This window comes from Coturnix japonica, chromosome 15 (genome assembly GCF_001577835.2).
Source record: "Coturnix japonica isolate 7356 chromosome 15, Coturnix japonica 2.1, whole genome shotgun sequence".
In the NCBI taxonomy this organism is placed as follows: domain Eukaryota; kingdom Metazoa; phylum Chordata; class Aves; order Galliformes; family Phasianidae; genus Coturnix; species Coturnix japonica.
The window spans coordinates 2493017-2513121 of NC_029530.1; the positions used below are offsets into that span (position 1 = coordinate 2493017).

Below are 20105 nucleotides of genomic sequence, written 5' to 3' on the forward strand. Positions count from 1 at the left end.
AATTTACCCATCTATAGGCAGGTGAGATGAAACACTTTCCCTGGTGCTCCAGCAAAACAGTGAGACAACTGCTGGCAGGCACTGGCATCACAGCCATGTGTGCACAGCCCTGTGCTGCTTTAATTTGATGGTTTGCACCCCCTATCCATAGGAGAGAGGCCATGCATAAGGTGTATTTTCACCTGCTTTGTCTTTAATAAATCCAGATAACTGCACTTTATTTAGCTCAAATCCAAACTTAGCAGAAAAGGAGATCTTCCTTCTCACAGCCAACTCTTGGGCTTCTTTGTTCTCATCTGAAGCCCCAGTTTTTTCGCCAAAGTTTATAAATGAGACGAGTGCTGGGCTTGTTTTTCTATTTCCTTGCACCACACAGTCTTTTTCATAAATAACAGCAGAATTCTGGCAGTTCTGCAGTCAAAATGAGAACTTGAGACAGAAATTAAGGGCCAGATTAAGTTCTAATTTGCATATAATTCTGGATGAAGTGCCCCTCCTTCTCTTTTCAGTCATACTAGCTCTGTTTCAGAGTTGCTTTAGGGTTTCCTCTGTCCTCTTTTGTGTTGTGGATTTGTTCCTTGATTGCTGTGTGATTTCAATAATATCTGTAATTGCTCAAGTTTCAGTAGCTAACTATGTTAATTGAAGAGCTGGACAGATGGCTTAAGCATCTGATATTAAGCTTACTGTGCTGAAATGGTGTATCCAGCAGGGTTTGGAGTGTTACCATGGGAATGCACTTCCAATGGCTATTGAGTGCTAGAAGCATTATACAGTGACACTCGTGCCAGGGCTACAGTGACACCAGCTTTTACGGGATCAAAAAAGGCAAGAAATGATTGACTTAAAAAATCCCTGGAAAAATACTGTGATACGTTGGCATTCTCTGGTCAGATGCTGTATGGTCACAAAAGGTTTTTTGTACATTCACTTCCCAAAAAATAACAAAGCTATAATAAGCCTTTCTGGAATAAAGTAGAATTGTCATTTTACAACTTTCATTTTAGACTTCAAAGTGAGATAAAATCTTTCTGGTCTTCTGAATCTTCTGTTCATCTCTTTGCAAAGACTTTTCAGTGGCATTCAGAAAAGGAGGATGGTTTGGTAGCTAGCTAAGAATTTTGAGGTAATTTTAGTGATACAATTGCTCAGGTTTCAGTAGATAACTGCACTGAGATCTGGACAGCTTCTTCTTCCATAAAGCTCACAGTATGGAAATGATGTAGACATTAGTTTCAGAGTAGCGTGTGGCTCCTACTTTGCATGCTTTTGAGCAAGTCCTTTATTTTTTCTTCAGAACAAAATAATTGAATTTTAAGGCAGTGCATTTTACCTTTGAGCTGGCTGAGGACATGCGAGCTGTCCGTAACCATCTTTCAGCTGACAGAAGGAATTCATTACATTAATGCATTCAATAACGCTGACACAGGAACAGAGAACAAATGTGGGCCCTAAACTCTTCTCACTTCCTGACCCATGCACCCATTACGCTGCACTGCTGTAGTGTCTTCAGCAGTGAAAACAAAGGATTTACATGTGGAATGACACATTCCAGGAGACAATATTAGAGTAATGTTAGAGCCAGTGTCTAACTAAGGTTCCAACTTACCCCTTATCTTTCCCTGGGATAATGCTATCACATGCATACATTGTCATTTAATCTTTCATATTCCACAGAGGGGAAAATAATGCACGTGGGCCTAACACTGCAGATCAACTGGAAAACCTGCCATTAACTTCAGTAGAAGGTTTTCTTTAGTGAAGAAATTATCTAATCTGATTCATGCCCATCACCATGGTAACTGAGCACTGTGTAGAAAATTACCTGTATCTATAAAAGTGTTTGCACATTCCGTGGATTCATGCCTCCAGTTTTTTCCCTTTATTTATACAATCAAAGATATTTAGATTTGTTGTGTTGGGTTTTTTTCTTGCTCTATGAAAGTTACCTTAAATGGGGACTAAGACCTGTGTTTGCTTTGTTATCAAAAGTAGTTCCCTACAATAAATGTATTTCCCATTTGTAATCCATTCATGCATACTGCATATGTATGGCTGAGCCGTCTAACAGAGACAAAAAAATTCCACCCCCCCTTTTTTTTCTTTTTAACCTTTCTCTATAAAGATGCATAAATATAAATCCCATCTGCAGGTACAGCATCCTGAGCGCTGCGTATTTCCAGACTCCTCCAGCAGCTGGGCTTTACATTGCTGGTCACCTACAGTTATTTTCTCATCCTGAATTACTGTGATGTATTGCAAGAGTTCTTGGGTGTGATGTGAGATATTTCTAACTGGAATTCCCAGCCAGCTCATGAGAAATGGAGGTGATGCTGCATCATTTCTGCAAATTGGTGTGTGTTGTTTGTTTGTTTCAGCAGAAAATTTGACATTGTTTTTTTCTTCTTTCTTTTGTTTTTTTAAACCTAATATACCCCCGTGCAAGGAACCAGCATTTACTCAACAGAGCAACTTCTTGGGAAACTCTGCAGAACATCTGCTTACTTTGCTGAACAGGCAAAATGTGTGCTTTATTTTCTACAGTATTATAAAAGAAAACCAACAATGCAGGGCAAGTGTATTCCTCTGTGCTTTGCCTCTCTTCATCACCATGCTCAATGATGTTTTGGTGAATTCTTCAGCAGAATGTAGCTTGTTTTTCATGAGGCCGTAGGTGTCATTGAATCACTGCACTTTGGTAACTATTTCTAGCATAATACAAACTGTTTGTTACATTTTGCTTAAGGTTTTAGGTAAAATTGAACAAAATCCATGATAAAATTTTCACAGCGTTCTTTGCAAAACTACTGCAAACCTTTGTAACTGACTCTTCAAGATGTCCAGTGAAAATGCCATTCCAGGATGTGGAGAGCCAAGTTCTTTTTCTCAGTATTGCAGAGATGTAAATGATAATGCAGCTGGATCATTAACTTTAACAATGTCAGTGTGTTCTCACCATTGCATTTACATTAATTAGCCTACATATTATTATTTAACAGCACACTTCTCTTAGATGAATTTGCTAATGTACTTTTTGGCTTCCACTATGTAAAGTACCTCTGCTTCAGAAGGCATTAAATGCTAGAATATGTAAGAAGATAGGTGGAAAAACACCTCAGAACACACCTATACATACATATTTGAGTAGATGCACATAAAGGTAATACTAAACAATGTCTTTCCTGTAGAAATCTTGTGCTTTGTACTATACAAGCATCTTTGTTTCTTCCTTCCATTCTATCAGGAAAGAAAGCAAAAGTCAGACTCAGGGGAGTGAATGTTTATGGACCTACAACAATAGATAAATGAATGATTCCAGCTAGGTTGTTTTAGCATGAATTAAAACCCTGATCACAGCTCAGAAAAGGAGTAGGAAAATATGCTGAGATATTCTAAGCACTCAGGTTATGAACATCCATTAGTCTTCATTGCTTTCTTCAAGTCCATCTCTTCACAGCCAAATCCAGTCATTGAAACTGAAGGATATTGTGTTTGGATTGAAATGCTACCGCATTTCTCAGGGGCTTTGTTCTTACTCTTTTTAATCTGTGCTCATAACTGTCAGCGCTGAGCAAGGCTTCTTGGTCAGGAGTTCAAATGGAATATGGTCTTTTAGTTTGTGCCATATTTCATTCTGTCTGTAGCTGCAGAACTCAGCTTGCTCCTATGGGCTGCAGTGGGGACATCTGCGCCCCATCTTGTTCTCAGCGTTTATGAACTTTAATTGGTATTGCAAATGATTTGTAATCTAGTTTAAATGGGAAAGCCAAAATGCAAAATCAAATGAGTAACTGAAGAACTGTGTGGTTTTCCAGGAAGTGTGTTGGATATGAAGAGTAGTGGGGCTCTCTCTTCTTTTTTTTCCCTCAACTTTCTTTTGAAAAGAAACAAAACACTCCTGTGTTGTACACTGTGTGATGTAAATCTAGCAATAAAAAAGGAAAATGCACATCAGACTTATGTGCTAAGAGAAAGACAAATGTATTAATGAAGAAATTTTTTGTAGATTGTTAAATATTTGTTGAATCTCTTGAGAAGTAAGCAGCATTAGCACAGGTAGAACAAGCCTGTTCTGAAGGCTGATGCACAGTTTGACTAAACACAGGATGAAATATTAAAGGTTAAATCCTTACATCAGCAGTGTCATTTTTTACATATGAATATAAAGCTTTGCTCTTTTAGTAACCTTATAAAATAACTTACAGTCAACTTACAGAGACAACTGACTATAGTGGATGAGATAGTGAAAGGCAAGTTTAACTATGGGAGCCTAGATTTAATTTATTTTGCTGACAGTGAGATCAGGCAAATATGAATAGGATTCCATTTAAGGCTGAACATGACACCTGATGCCTTTTGCACAATGTCATTCAACAGGCTGGAGTCACACTTCAGATAAAGGAGCTGCTGAGACCTCTTTGCTGAGTATGTTTAGAAATCAGACTTGCAAATAAATGATGCTACTGAAAGCAAGAGGGAAGCAGAAATTAATCTCATTTTTTGCCAAAGGGCCACAAGTTCAGTCATGCATGAGCATCCATCAAAGATTGTACCATTAGGTAGTAAAAGAGCAAGTGAAGCAAGAACTTAAGGATTCTGCTACCCATGAAGTGGCACATTTATTCAATAAGAATCAAATTAAAACTGCTGCATCGATTCAGTCAGTCTTGTAAAATGTGGGCACTGGATACTGATACTTTAGAACTGTTGTTGTATTAGGAAATGCAGGCTGAGGATGGGGTGATCTGCATGTGTGATAATGGAATGAAAATTTTCATTGCACATCTCTGGTGCCAATCATGAACAACTCATGAGCATTACCAATTCAGCAAGCAAGATAATACAAATATGCCTTAATCTTTGTTGATACTTTGGCCAAAAAGGAAGTGGAATTTTCAGTGTTGTAATGTTGACGAGAAAACTACTTTTTGAATATTAATTGACTTTGATTTGATTCATTGCTCAGGAGATACTGAGGTAACGGTGTGTTCTTCTAACCCAAATGACTCTTGTATCAGTTTGGGGTTATTTACATTGCTAGGACAAAGAGTGCAGAATGTGACCCGCTAGTCATGATACCAGGTGCAAAATTAAATGACTCATTATCATTAATCATCTTGTTTTACTTGTGAAAGTCTCATGCTCTGAAGGTGATGATGTCTTTAGTTCACACTCATAAATCAACATTTACCACCCACTGATGCAGGGCAAACTTTCTCAAAGTAACATATAAATTGTATACAGAGGAAGCTTTTGTGGTTCGCGTAAGGAACAGAATACATGCAGTCTCCTGGATAAATGAGTGTTGTTAGAGAGGCAACTCCCCTGTTCAGCAATGCTTACATAATGTAAACTGGAATTTGCTTTAGTTGACCCAGATAATATATTTTTGCTATTTATTCCCTTAGTGTAATAGTTCTTAGTAGTAATATCTTACTATAGCAGAAATTGCATTTCATGATTATTATTTTCATATTTTTTTTTTGTTTTTTTTTCATAATATTGCAATAAAAACAAATTTGAGAAGCATTGTTGAAACATTCATAATGATCCCAATACTGCAACATTCTTATTAAGTGTTTTTGAGAGACCAGTTTCCATTGGTAAGATGTCCCTTAATGTTCACTTTGTTTTGGTTGATGTGTCTTTAGTTTTTCTCTGCTTGGCAAGGGAAAACCAAGCACTAAAGTCAGAAAAAAAATGTGTAGTGTGTGAAATAAGAGTAGAAGAGATTTTCACACACACTTATTTTCATTTTTGGCAAGTGACAGTGGAAGAGATGATCCAGAAATGTATTTGGTAATCAGTCAATGGTCAGACCAGACCATATGTGGACTTGTGTAGCCAGCTTTTCTCAGGGAGGCTCGATGTGCTGATTTGGATGAGGTACCTATGGGACAGAAAGCTTCCTAGGCTGAACCAATTCAGAGACACAGTAAACACAAAGATTTTCTTGCTCCTTCTCTTCTTTGGGCTGTGTCTTTCATAGTTCAGATCTTGAGATGCACATCACGTAATCAGGTGTGTGGGAGGCAGAGAATCCACGATTAAACTGCTGATTTAAGTTATATATTGCCCGTAACTTGTTATTTTCTGGGACTTATCGTCTTCATTAAAAATCACTTTGAACTGAACATCTGTATTATTTTATCAGTTTGAAGCTGGCTGTTTATGTCTCTAAAAAAACCCACTCTGCACTTACTGAGTTCTTAGTCTTTTATTGTACACTTGTATTTCAAGTATTTTTTAAAAAAAGAAAACTGAAACATTTTTTAAAAGACATCACTTTTTTTTCTGGATCAAATCGTGAATGGTTTGATGGAAATCAACAAGTTTGTAAAATTACCCAAATCCAGAGGTAGCTGAGATTGCTGTAAAACCAGTCATTATGGAATGGCGGCCGTAAAAAAGCCATTATAGTATTTCATTCTGAATTTTAATTATGTAATTGCAATGAATATGTTGATTGAATTCTTAGAATGTTTAATGATTTTAAAGAAAACATTATGACATTTTAACCCATGTTCCTCACAGTTCTTTTAAATGACATTGGAATTCCCATGTTTCCCTCCACTGCCGTCATTTAAGGTGATGTTTATTTTGAATGAAGCAGAGATGAAGTGAACAGCCCCAGCTTTATTAGCCTGTCCTTACAGGGAGGTGTTCCACCCTTGGGTCTATTCTTCTCCACCATTCCAAGTAACACAGTAACAGGACTATTCTATCATATAGTTGCTCAGCTACTTCCATTTTTAGCCATTTTAAAAGGACTTTGCAAGACCGTGCATGCTACCTCTTTTTGGTAATCTGATTAGGAAATAAAGTGTTCGTTCCCGTTTTGTTTATTTATATAAATCTTACTTCATTTGCTTTTTGTTGAAAACAAGTTGTGCCATCTGAAATGACTTTGGTCATTTCAATATCCACGGTTCCAAAGGCATTTGATAGGCATTGGATTGTAAGTAAATACCAGCACAGAATTTCATTCTTTGGATATCAGTGCATAGGTCTCAGCTGCACTAAGGGCAGATTTCATGCTTAATGTAATTACTGCATCTTCTAAATCAGATGATACTAATATGCAAATCTCTTTGGGACTGGAGTTGTCACTCGCTCTATTATCGGACAATGTCTATGATACTGGGTTTGTTACTTCATTAACTACATGGATTTCTGTAACATTTATAATCCAGAAAGCTTGTACTTTGTTCCAGAATAAGTACATAAATTAATATACAGCCTCGGCTCCTTCTCAGCTTTTTAAAAAGTCTACTATGAGAAAATCTAAGTTCCTCGGAATTGTGGAGTCATACAGTACCTTCATAAAAATGCCTGTCCTAACCAAGAAGACTGAACTGCCAACTGTTTGTTATTGTCAGCAGACATTGCACAGAGATATATCGGATATATTTGAAAACTTACAGGACCAAAGCTAGCAGTGTTTAGCCATGCAGAAATCTGCAATACCTAACTGTAAAGTAGCCTTGATGCTGTAATCATTACTCAGGCAAAACTTCCCATAATAAATGAATATGTTTTTTCTCCTAAAGATCTATGATCATGTCAAAACCTTGGAATAGTAACATCACACAAATCCAGTGTAACCAATGCTTTACTATGCAAAAATTGATCACCTTCTTTTTGACATAGCACCAATGTTTTCTTTGGAATGAGGAGGCAGAGTGTAAACTACAGGAAAAAAACAAAACCAAAGTAGACAAGCTCTCACTGAGTGACTAAGCAACATCTCCATCTACCTGGCTCTGAGCTAATTACATATGGGCAAAGATATCTGTCCACTGGATAGTAAACAAAGGCAATTTTTTAAACATAAGCTGAAGATGGATAAAAGCAGTGGTCTTTAGTACAACTTCTGTCACATTTAAGAATGCTTAAGTCTATTTCAAGCCAAGTTGAGTGTTTCCTAGAACAAGCTATCAAGATCTGGTTTGCTTCAAGTATATGCAATTTTCCTTAGAGCAGTGGCTTCTCCAGAGCAGACAGAGAAGTGGGAGGAGGACATTCACAGAGACAGACTGAAAAGGCTGTCACACATACTGTAATGCTGGTAAAATGCATACGACTTGTTTGCTCATTCAGAGGTGTGCCTCTTGTCATCCTGCCTGTTAGGCTATTGGGCATCAGGATGACTTTGGGTGCACATAGGAAGAGCACATAGGAGGAGATATAACGTCATTCATTCTCTGTATATTATACCTCTTACCATTTAGGGTGTAAAAAATAATTGTAACTAAATAACTTGCAGGCATTCTAATCATTCAGATGCAGTTTTTAAAGAGATTTTCAGCAGTTTGGTGCATTATAGCTACGAGGCATCCTTATGGAAGAATCCTGTCCATAAACTTCCTTACAAGTCCATAAAATTTCAATCTTATTCTGAAGAGCAAGTTCATATTAGTGCGGCTGGCCCGAGCAAAGACACAGGGCCAGGAAAACTGGATTCAGTCCCCTGCCCTTGGTCTTCTGGGTCATGGTAGGCAAATCAGATGGGAGCTCAGAATCCCCATTTTAAAAGGATCTTAATTTTTTGACATTGATTTAAATCATGTTGAGATTTTCAAATATAAGACACTGTATTAAAAGTAGATGGTATATTATTGGACTTGCAATTCCCATTACAACTTGTCAGTTTTAATGAGGAGTTGCTATATGATCTCAGTGAGGTTGCTCAAGGACAGACATTTTGAAACAACTGGAAACAGGAAAGAACTGTTAATTGATGATTGCCTTTGGAAACATGACCGTTATCCTTTCTACTCTGTATTCCTTCATTCTTTTTAAATGACTGAAATTCCTTTTACTCTCCCTTTTGTGCTCATGTTCCAAGCCATTCATCAGATGACCATGTTTGTAAAGCACTTAGCATAAGGAGACCCCCTACCTGAATAGCAGTTCTGATATATTCTTAGCTCATATAAATGAGTCATTTCCTTTGCGGGGCAGGTGGGAAGGGGTTGTGGTGTGTGCTGCTCTTAGGGAATATAAAGGGCCATTTCCTTTCCCCAGAAGAACCTGCTGCCTGGATAGATATTTTGGAAAAACTCAGTGTGAATCTGACCACATTAGTTAAGATAAAAGCAACTACAGATAGATGTCAGCTCAACTTTCTAGGCTGATGATTTCAGTCTAATAGTACCACTTATCCTTATGCCCTGTGTCTTTGAAAGCATTACATAACACATTCCAAAATGATGGAAAGAATATGTAAGATTTCAAAGGCACAAACCTGGGGCACATAAAATGTCCCTTTCATGGAGGGCAGTAGCGTTTAAAACCCCAGAAAGCTCCGACCTGCAAGGTTCACGGCATGTCCCAGGACAAGGTGGTGCTGTAAGCATCTCTCCCAGTGGCAGCTGGGAGTAAAGAAATAGGCAAGCTGTAAAATACTCCATGTCGTGTAAACCACACCATGACAACTCATTCTTCCAGTTCTTCTGACTAACACAGAGTCTCTCTTCTCCAGATCCCTTTTTTTTTGGTCCTACCTCTTGTTTGTGTGCTTGTTTATTTGTTTTCTATTGATAGATCTGTATTTTTTTGTCCACATTGGAATGACGAGACAGTGACACCTGGTGACCAGTTCTGTGTATTTTATTTTTGATCCTTCACCATAAAGCACTTTCCTCAAATTCTGGTAATTACTGTGGAAAAAAAAAATCTATTAATAAACAGGATGATTAGTTTCAAAGAGGAAAACCTCAGCAGGTCCCATCAAATGAATATGAATGCCACCCTCTTAGTCTAATCTGCCGGAGAACTACATATTAAGCAATTACATATCCATGTAGCCATCTGTCTGCTATTGTCACCGAGCTGTTTATGGTCAGGTCCTGCGCTGTCCCTATGGGCAAGGAGCTGTGTCATTCACAGCTGCTGGATGTGTGGCCTGAGCTGCTGTCACCCATAGGCACACGGGGCTCTTTGTTGCATTTAGACCTTGAAATAGGTTGCTGACTTCTCCATATACTTCTTAAAATTAAAAAAATAAAATAAAATAACAAAAAAAATTTTAAAAAAGGAAAAAAAAAAAAAAAAGAAAAAGGAAAGAAAAAAGCTGAACACTCAGCCTAATTTGCTGCCATAGTCTTGTGTTATTTTTTTTTCTAAATGGGCTGCCAGCAGGGCTCCTGCTGATAGCTTGATATCTCGCTGTGCTGTGCTTTTTGGACCTATTAATTTCATAAGCAGAAACATCAGTGCTTCTCCTCCCTCTAGGCTTTAAGGACATGTGTATACTTAGTCACTAATAACACAGTGCTGTGGCTGCTGAAGGTACATCAGCTACATCATGCAACTGCTTTAGCTCTGTAATGTTCCAGGGATTGTTCTGATGATAATATTGGGAAGCTGAATTTATCCAGAGATTCATGAGTAAGAAAGAAATCAAGTGCAATATAGTCTGGAGCTGACTAATCAAATGAGTTTCCTGCATCTTCCTGTAAGGATCCAAGGATCCCTGGGCAGGGAGCAGGGAGGCAGTGGAAGCTTCCCCTCTGTCTGCATCTCATCTGCCTTCCCTAGGTAAAGGCAGGAGGCTCCTGGCCTCCCATTCCATAGTCAAAATGGCTTTTGGTTTTCCCCCAGACCAGCACTAGAGCTTCCCTTGGGCATTGCTGCTTCTGAGGACAAACTTGTGCTTCACTGCCTCTTGGTTTCTGATGCATTTATTTTTTTTTCCTAGGAAAATGTTTAAAATTTTACTTGCTGATGGTATTTTATACTTTAGTAATGCTTCCAAAAATTAGATTTCTCTATTGAGGTCTAATGCTTTTCCAGTTTTGAGCAGAGGAGAGAAAGTAACGCTTTTAGAGGCAGATTTTTAGAGTCAAATGACAATTTAGGAATACAAGAGCAAGAAAAGGGAAATTAATTTCATAATGAAGTTATAAACAAGAGCTACATAGTTGCTCTGTGCTGTTAGAAAGCTTGCAGAAAGAGGCAGATTACCTGGGTGTGCTCTGGGGAACCAACAAATGACTCAATTCTCTCTGTGCTCTGAAGAAAATAAAAGGTATCATTTCTATGTGTACATGAACAAAATCAAACTGAAATATCTGCTGCACCAAGGCCACAGACTTTCTTTGCGTTCTGCCTGGTCTCCTCTGCCATTTCATCGTATTGTCTAGAAAGAAATGCAACTAATCATGAAGTACTAATCTGCTATTAGTGTCTCCACTGAGGTGAATGAAGTGGTACAACATTAATTAAGTTTAATTTCTCTGCATATTTGTTCTTTCTGTATTCCCAAGTCCTGCAGGTTTTAGCAGATATGCAAATTATGCGTAATCCGTTATGAGAAATAACTTTTAGTTATTAATATTTTCACAAAGCAATTAGAATAATTTTGGAGTTGTTAAAGATATTTTAGGTCTGTATCATTTTCTTATCCATACTGCTGAGAACAAATGAAAATGGTTGTTGTATGCTCCTGACCTAATGCAGGTAATTCAGCAAGCATTACTTATTCCTGAGATTTGTTTCAGTTTAGGTTTTTTTTTGCCATCATCTGATAGATTTTTCCAGAATATCATTATAAAGCGTTGATAAAGAGTAATGTTTTGTTTATTGTGAGTGTTGTGTTCTAAATTATGTTTAATGCATCTGATGGTCATTCATCCCATGGCTTTATGGTGTCACAAGAAAAGGAAATGAGAATTCTTTTTGAATTTGCTACGACTTCGATACTACTTGTAGGGAAATGGAGTCTCTAAGCACCTTGAGGTACAACACCTGTATGTGAGGAAATATGTGTGATTCCCATGTACGTAACTCCCTCAGCCTCCAAAGTACTTCAGAGCTTCACTTTCTCATTCAGGTGCCTTAAGTTGCTATGATCTTGTGTGCACTCTAATGTTGCGCTTCCCAAAAATGACAATTACAGCTGCAGTAAACTGTCTGCATTTGTGTTGTGAGGGCTACTTAGCAGTGGCTGTCACCCGCACCACACTTATCCCTGGCCGTTGGTTTTGTGTTATTTACTGTTTTCATTGACAAAGAAAAATAAGTTGATTGAGTTTAATCACATTCTTTCTAGTGTGGCACTGTAAGAGATAAGGCCGAACATTGCAGGTTATTTTTACAGCTACTAAAGGAATGTTCTTCTGTGTGGTTTGTGGGCTGCAGAGACTTTGGAATCCCCTGTAAAATAATTAAGCTTTTAAAAAAGAAATGAAGACTAATAAATAAAGGGGAACTAAAATCTCTCATAGTTTACTTTGATTTAAAGGAGACTGCATCAACTCCTTTTGGTTCCTTGCTTTTATGTGAAGTAAGAGACAAATTTCTTATTCAGATAGAGTCTTTTATAAGACCTCATGTGATACGAATGTGAGATCCTATCAGTAAGTAATGCAGACCTTAGAAAATAAAGGATTAAAAAAGCAGAGGAGTAATAACAACAAGCTTTGCATCTTTCTCTCAGCAGTACAGACACTTTGATGGCACAGTGTGTGCTTCCCCAGTGAGAGAACACAACCCACAATGGATGGCAGTTCCTTGTGGTGCTCAGCCACATGTGTGACCCCAGGCAAATGTAAAGGGAGGGAGATGGCAAGACCAAGCGGTTTGTTAAAGTGAATTCCCAGCACGAGAAAATTGATGCCCTTGAAAGAAAAGAGACAGAGGATGTTCTGCACTGGTAATTGATGCAGAGAAACAACATGATCAGCTCTGATTTCACGCTGGGAATGATGCTGATCTCACACACGCTGAGGAGGGCTGGCAAGTTCTGAAAAACTTGCTGGGATCACAGAATGAAACCACTGCAAAATGTTTGATTGTCACTGTTAGCATCATCCTTAATGACAGAGCAATCTTGTTTAACCCACTTTAACCCTTCCATCATCTAGCAGCCTCATTCCATTCTCGTTAGCTAAAACTGAGAACCTATAATGTGTTGCCAAGGGGTAGAATTTGTTTACCAGAAGGTAGCAGAAATCTGATGGCATAAAAAATATGAATCAATTAAATATTACCCGAAGTGCTAAAAAACACGTTGCTCTTCTTCTGTAAGCACAGTAATGTCTGTAAAAATGAAGTAAGCATAGAGGAAACATGACAGGTGTGTCAGTGCAATTTAACTGCTTACCAACACAGGCAAACATATCTTCATGCTGACCATGTGAACATGTGAACATAATCTTTTGTTTGCATAAAGACTAATGAAAGTCAGCCTCTCAAATCCAAACTGGGACACAGGATGGCTCAGAATGTATTATCTCCATCAGGGCTAGTTCCAAACAGAGCATAGCAGTGACCTATACCTCTGTCCCTCTGACTCAATACATTATTGATGTGAAGGATGTGAAAGCATTCAAAAACTCCGTTTCTTCATATCCTTGTTTTGAGAGGAAAAAAGTTACTCAGATTGCTCTCATGTCAAAAGATTCGTGATAAATTCATTCATCTGTTTTTAGTTCAGACTCAAACTCCCGTCTAGAGACACAGGCACAAAATATTTTATGTTCTTTGAAGACATCCATCTGACTTCCTGCCTCACAGAAATGGAATGGGTATCTGAGAAAACACGCTGACAGTGTCGGCCCAAGGCATGAATTTTGTAAGAGATTTCTCGGGACCTCTGACTTCTGGCAGGAGCAGTCCTGGCCTGAACCACAAGCTGTATCTCTTTAATAAGCTTATATAATTTCAGAGTGAAGTTTTTCATTTTTTTTTTAAATTACATAAACCGGGCTGAATTCAAAGCATTTGTAAATTGGTGTAAAGAAGGACTGGTGACTTCCTTCCTCCTGAACTCCATCTACCCAGGCTGATTGTTAATTAATGTCATTTAGTGCATTCAGTGTTCATCCCAAATGGATGAAAACAAGGATTACAATTGGAAAGAGCTGGTAACATTGGGTGAGTGGTACTGACTAAAAAGGATGACTGATTGCAGCCTCACTGAGCTGCCCGGGTCTTGTGAATGCCACAGCACTTCTTCCTCATCCCTAGGGAGGAGCAGTTTTCCTTGCTGTGGTTTAAAAATGCATGTTGTTTCTTGCCATATAGGTTATCTGTAAAATTCAATTAGGAACTAATTTTACAAATGAAAAACAGCAGACTGTTTTTAGCGTCCACTAATTGTGGAACATAGAGAGAAACCAATTAATAGCAGAGTATTTGCAGGAGCATGCAAAATGAGACCTAAAAACTTGTATAAAAGTTTTGTTTTGGCAAGAAAAATTGAACAGAATATGGAAAGAATGATGGAACTTGATAAATATGGTTTGAATATCTGAAACAGGTTCGAGTTTGTAATGTTTTCCATTTGAAGTAAGTGCAGACTCTGTATTATTTTATTTAAAAGCTTTTATGTCTTGCTTTAACAAGAAAAGGCAGTGAGAGATGTGGGTCAGCATGCTGGATAGTTGGTTTAATGACAAATATGAATCTAGTAGGACAGTAAAATACCTGTCTTTCCCCTTCTGTTTTTCCTTCCCTGCGGTTCTACATTGTTGTTTGGAGTCATTGATCATTAAATTATTTCCCTTCCAACTTTACTTCCAACTAAAGAGAGCCACTCCTCTAGTTCCATTTACAGTGATTGCAATCCTGTTCTAGTCTGCAAGATGAAGTGGTTTGTGGAATTATAACAGAAATAATGTTTCATGATCAAAGTAGCAGTTATCAGCAATTTTGATGACGCATTGGAATCTACCTAACCATAAAAGGCTCTTTGCAGTCAAAGAAGTGTTGAAGTTGAGACACTTTCCATTGCAAAAATATCTTTAATAGACTGTTTAAAAGCTATTTTATTCCAGTATAAATTCACCTGACTTTGCTAGAGAAAACTGCCACCCTCAACGATTTTAAGTCAGTGATGGCACATTTGGCCATTACTGCCTCCTGAAGTCAGTCCCAAAAGATAATAGTTAATTGTCTTATATTTTTTTTCTTTCTGGAGGGAGGCTTTTGAGCATGGGCACAATGAAGTACTGCTAATGTGGATTGCGTATCTCCATGTCATAATGATGTAAAGCACTGGCCATGAGAGATGCAGTGATAGATTAAATTTTGGCAGCTGTGTTCTGTAGCCAAGTCCGCGCGTGATTCAGTTCAATGCATCGTTTTTACCACTACTCAGTGTAGTTTTAACCTTGCTTGTTATGGGCCAGATCCAGAGCAAGCAATCTGGCAGTCTTGGAACAAATTGAAAGCTAATAGAAAAACCTGTGAGAAGTAGATGAAACAGCCAATGAAACAACCAATGAAAGAGCTGTACCTGCACTGCAGTGAGCAGAGCAGCCTGCAGAGCAGTGATGCTGAAGGGCTCAGGTGGATCACTCAGTGCAGTATTGTTTTCTGGTGACTCTGGGAAACTTGCACTGGTTGATCCCAGCTCTGTGTCACTGCACCTCTTAGTACACGGACATTGAAAAGCCATGCAGCAGCACGTTATTTTTCTGTCTGTACATGCACCATGTAGATATCCACCTGTTTGGTAGGTGCAGGTGGAAGGACCTCTTAGTCTTTTTCTCCCAGGTTCTCTCCCCGGAATTCTATCATGCAGAACAGGAGGTTCCCCATCTTTGATTTCTCTCATTCTTTCCTCCTGTAACTTTTTCATTTCCTTTCCTCCCTTTTTCTATCCTCCATCTTCCTCTGCAGGATTCACAGGACTAAGTGTCTGAGGAATTTTCTCACTGAACTGGCAGGAAAAGGGGAGAGATTTGGACCGTGTATGTAATACCTAGAGATAAAGAAAATAAGCCATATGAAATGAGAATCCAGGTGAAAATAAGTAATATATATTTTTATTCTGTCTGTCGTATTTCACATAATTGCTGTTGTGCTGTTGCTATGGTAATGAGAGCATTTCTCTATCTCTGTATTGTTCTCTGTTCCATCACTTAGATCTTCTGCTGCCCCTATTTTTACTAACAGTCGAATTACCCATCTAGAGGAGTGGGTCTTGTGAAATTGTTTTTCATTTTTATTTCTTTAATCCTTCTTTCCAGTTAAAAATAGGCGCATGCTTACAGGCTTGCTGGTTTGTTATCAGTGCGTTCTCTTTCACATGATCAGGGTGCTACAAAAGTGATAGAAGCTCTCACACTCATCCCAGAGTGCTTTAAAGACATCTTAAATTAAGGCCAGCATTGTCTCTTGAACTGCTTTAGAAAACAGACATTAGAAATGCTGAAATGAGAATGCATTTATATATATAAAGTCTGCACTGTTTTAGCAACCACAGACCTTTCACATCTTGTGCAATCTTGCATTTAGGACCTGACAGAAATTGAAAGGCTGTAAGGCAATGGACTGGATGCTGAGCATTAATCATCATTTGGAGTGCAAAGCCAGGATATAGTGTATGATTAGGACACCAACATTTTTCTTAGTTTGGAAGGCTGCTTCCAATAGAATTTCACAGTCTGAATGGAAGAGTTCACTAACAGTGGGCAGCGTATTATAATAATAACATATCATCTCCTAGTAGAAATGTCATCATTTCTCAGGCACAATGGATGCTTCGTTTTCAAGTTTTAGAAAATCAGAGTTAGTGACTTTTTTGGAGGAAAAAAAAAAAAAAAAAGGATAATGAAGGACAGTGTTTTAAGACAAATTTTATGACTAAGATGGTTTGTTACTTATATCCAGATTAATTGTACTCTTAATGGTTTTGCCCTTTTTGGTGTCATAAAGGCAGTGGGGAAGCAGAGTAATCTGGGAGCTTTCATGAAGAACCAGAAAAGTTATGTTTGTGCTAGATGAGAAACCATAACAAGTGAAAATGAATCCACTGCTTCCTGGACCATCGAGCCCATCCATACTGGGTGAATTTTCCCCATTTAGACTGTGGTATTTGAAACTAGCTGATTTGGCTGCCATCTCATTAGAGTGATTGACATCCTAGTTATACCATCGTTGTGACTCCTGCTCTAATTATGTTCTCCAAGATCTTTCTATCACTTATCAGCAGAGCATCTGCTCTTTTATCCATAGTCAGGAATAACTTTGAATTGGAGCTCTGGCCCTTCCTGGATCACAGTATCTTCTCTCCACACTGACATCTTTTGTGGGATATGTATGAAAAAGTCCATGTTAGATACACTTTGATACACTTTCCAGTGCCACTTTAGGACACTTTCCAGTGCCATCTTGTCTCAGCTTTTTTATGCCTTAACATCTGCAGCAGATTTTATATTTTCTCAAAGGAAACCAAATGCTTGCAAGCCCGAAAAAAGGCAAATAATATCATAGGATGGACTGAGATAATAAAACAAAGAATGTTGTTTTCTTTCCAATTTCGGGTAAACATTAGCCTTGTCTTATCCTGTTCATCTGAAAAATATGGCTATTGCTATTGCCAGTTGTTCAGTGACAAGCTCCAACTTGTCTGCGGTCCAGTTTATATCAGAATGGCAGCTGTAGATAGAGACCGTAATTTCTTTCTTGCAAGGTTTTTCTTTTTCTTTCTTTTTTTTCTTTCATCTGTTTTCCCATGAGACCCATATAGTTATTTAAGCTGCAGAATCACTGGCTGTGGCAATTGCACCTGGGTTTCAGCATTTAAAGGCTTGAACTTGTACTGACCAAGCTGAGAACATCTTGTGTCTTGTGTGCAGCCCAGTCACAGTGAGGAGTTTAAAGCATTGCATGCTTGGAGTTTGCACTGTGTATAAAATGTCACTTCAAGTTAGTGAGCAATTGCAACTCATTGACAGAATCATGTGGAAGGAGGAACATGACGTACCACATGCTTCATAGCTTTATAAGTGTAAAAAAAAATAACCACAATCAGCTCAGTTAGCTGCTAAAACTTTGTATAAAGCTACAGAGAAAATTCAGTATTAGCTCCTTTCCACTTTTGTTTTATACCCTGTAGTGGTGTTTATATAAATATTGCCCTTTGGCTTTGACTCAGTATATTCTGGACTGACCCTTAAATCAAAGCAGAGCTTGAAATGCAGCCTGACTTTACATTAGCAAAGACCTGATTGAAGAATCAAATTTTTACAGAAGTAAATAAAAGGGATTTGGGAGTTGGGAAGGTGACCTTTGGGAGGCTGAAGGGCTGAATATTTTTCAAGGTTTAATGTTTTTTGCATGCACTATTGTTGGTATGTTTGTTTTTATAGTTAAAAATGGGCTAACATCAGAGACACAGAATGGTTTGAGTAGTAAGGGATCTTATGGACCATCTTTTGTTTTTGATGTGGTGTTTTGTTGTTGTTTGATTATGTGATTAATTAAAGTAAAATGTAGGTCTCATCTCCACAAAGAATTCTTCATACACCAGATCATATGCAAATACTACTGTGATTAAATTCATCCCCATCTATGTCCTTGAAGGAACCTGGGACACTGATGGCACTGAACACTGATTCCTTGGGAGACCAACAAAACTATTCGTTTTCTGGTGAATTTAGCTGATCCAAACAAAGGGATGTAAACCAGTTACTTTACTGGAACTGCGCTGTGCTGCACACTGATTAAAATATCAATTTTTAACAATCACCATAAACTCTGTTTCCATTTTCTAGAGATCAGCTGATCAGCTCTTAAAGTTTAGACTTAATGGCTCAGTGAATGTAATGGAGATTTCTAGTGGCTGGGCTCATGTATGTATTTTCATTTTTCTTGTCTCATGGCAGAAGCCTTATTCGCTACAATAGCTGCGACAGTAATTTCTCCTCATCATTTCCAAAGGGAATTTCATTGTGTCGGAATCTGTGTCTAAACTTATTTCTTGTGAGGTCTTCTTGGTCCCCCCAAGAGTGTCCCTTTTGGTGCATAATCTTACTGCTTACTGTAGTGCGACGGCAAAGCGTGTGTCAAAGAACGGGCCTGGGTCTGCTGGGATTTGTGTATGCGTATCACCATCCCAAAGCATTTAAAGTGCTTATTTAAGAAGAAGAAAACAGTGTAGGAAAACAAGTCTTACCACAGAAAAGGAAGATACAGGACAGCTTCATTCCACAGATCTGTATGTTGGAGAGTGGGGAAGTGAGCTCAGATCTCCTGTAGCTCTAAGATGCGTATCTATCTTTCTTGTTCAGTTTAATTTAGAATAAGTGTCCATTTTAAACTGTGCTTCCATATAAATCATTTAGTAATAATCCATCCTCTTGAAATGAAGGCTATAACAATCAGTTGGATATGAATAATTGGTACTAAAAGATAGGTAAAAGTGTCTCTTTCGCTATAAAAATGTCTCCCCTTCTGAATCAATTCAGCATTTTCTCTCTCCTAGAGAGAAGGATGTTCAGGATGGAAGAAGAGTTTTGTTTTCAGTAAAAATTCTTTCTTTTTTTTTTGGTTTTTTTTTTGGCCCGGATCAATAAGAAAAGCCCATTTTTCATTACAGGGCACATCTGAAGAAATGGATTCCTCCAACAATTCACAAAACATCTGTAGCATGTTGTCAAATAGCTTGGGGCAGTTACGGTGCCATACAGATTTGGTTTCATTAGTATTACTACCTAGAATACTTATAATAATCAGCAAATTCCCTCTGGCGAAGAGGAGGTAGTCTTTATAACTCTGATGCCACATCTCGTTTGCATAAAAGAAAGCAAGTTGCTATTCACATTGGGTACATTGGAAATATGTTCTCTCTAGACAGTTAGCAAACCTAAGGCATCAGAGGACTTTGTACTTTTTTCATCTTTTTACACCAAAAAATTGATTTTAGTTGTCTTTGCTTTAATTTAGTGACCTTTCAAATCAAAACTTGAAATAGAAGACATGAAATATTTACAGAGTTCTTTTTATTTAGTAGAAGGCTGGTCAGGTCGGGTTTGTTTGTTTGTTTGTTTGTTTGTCATGGTTCCCCTTCACCCCACACAGGATCCCTGGCCACCCAGGAAACAGTGCATTTATCTCCTTTCCCGTGTCATTTTAGGCAGCATCAATTTGTAAACCATTAAGAACTCTTAGGGGGAAATTAAAATTGGTGAGAACTGGAGAACAGGAGGCCTCTTTCCAAATTATTTATATGTTTATGTATATATTTTAAAGCTAATCACTGCTGTAGCAGAGGATTCATAGAGGAATTGCCATAATACTGTATGCTGGTAGATAACAGGTCTCTGCGAGTGTGTTCCAAAGTTTTCTGGTGCAGTTTCCAGTCTCAGTCT

General features: G+C 38.1%; 1 long non-coding RNA gene across 1 annotated transcript in view; it reads left to right on the top strand.

Moving 5' to 3' along the window:
• Nucleotides 1–20105, top strand: part of LOC116654112 — a 163576-nt gene that overhangs the window by 80783 nt on the left and 62688 nt on the right. The window lies entirely within an intron of this gene.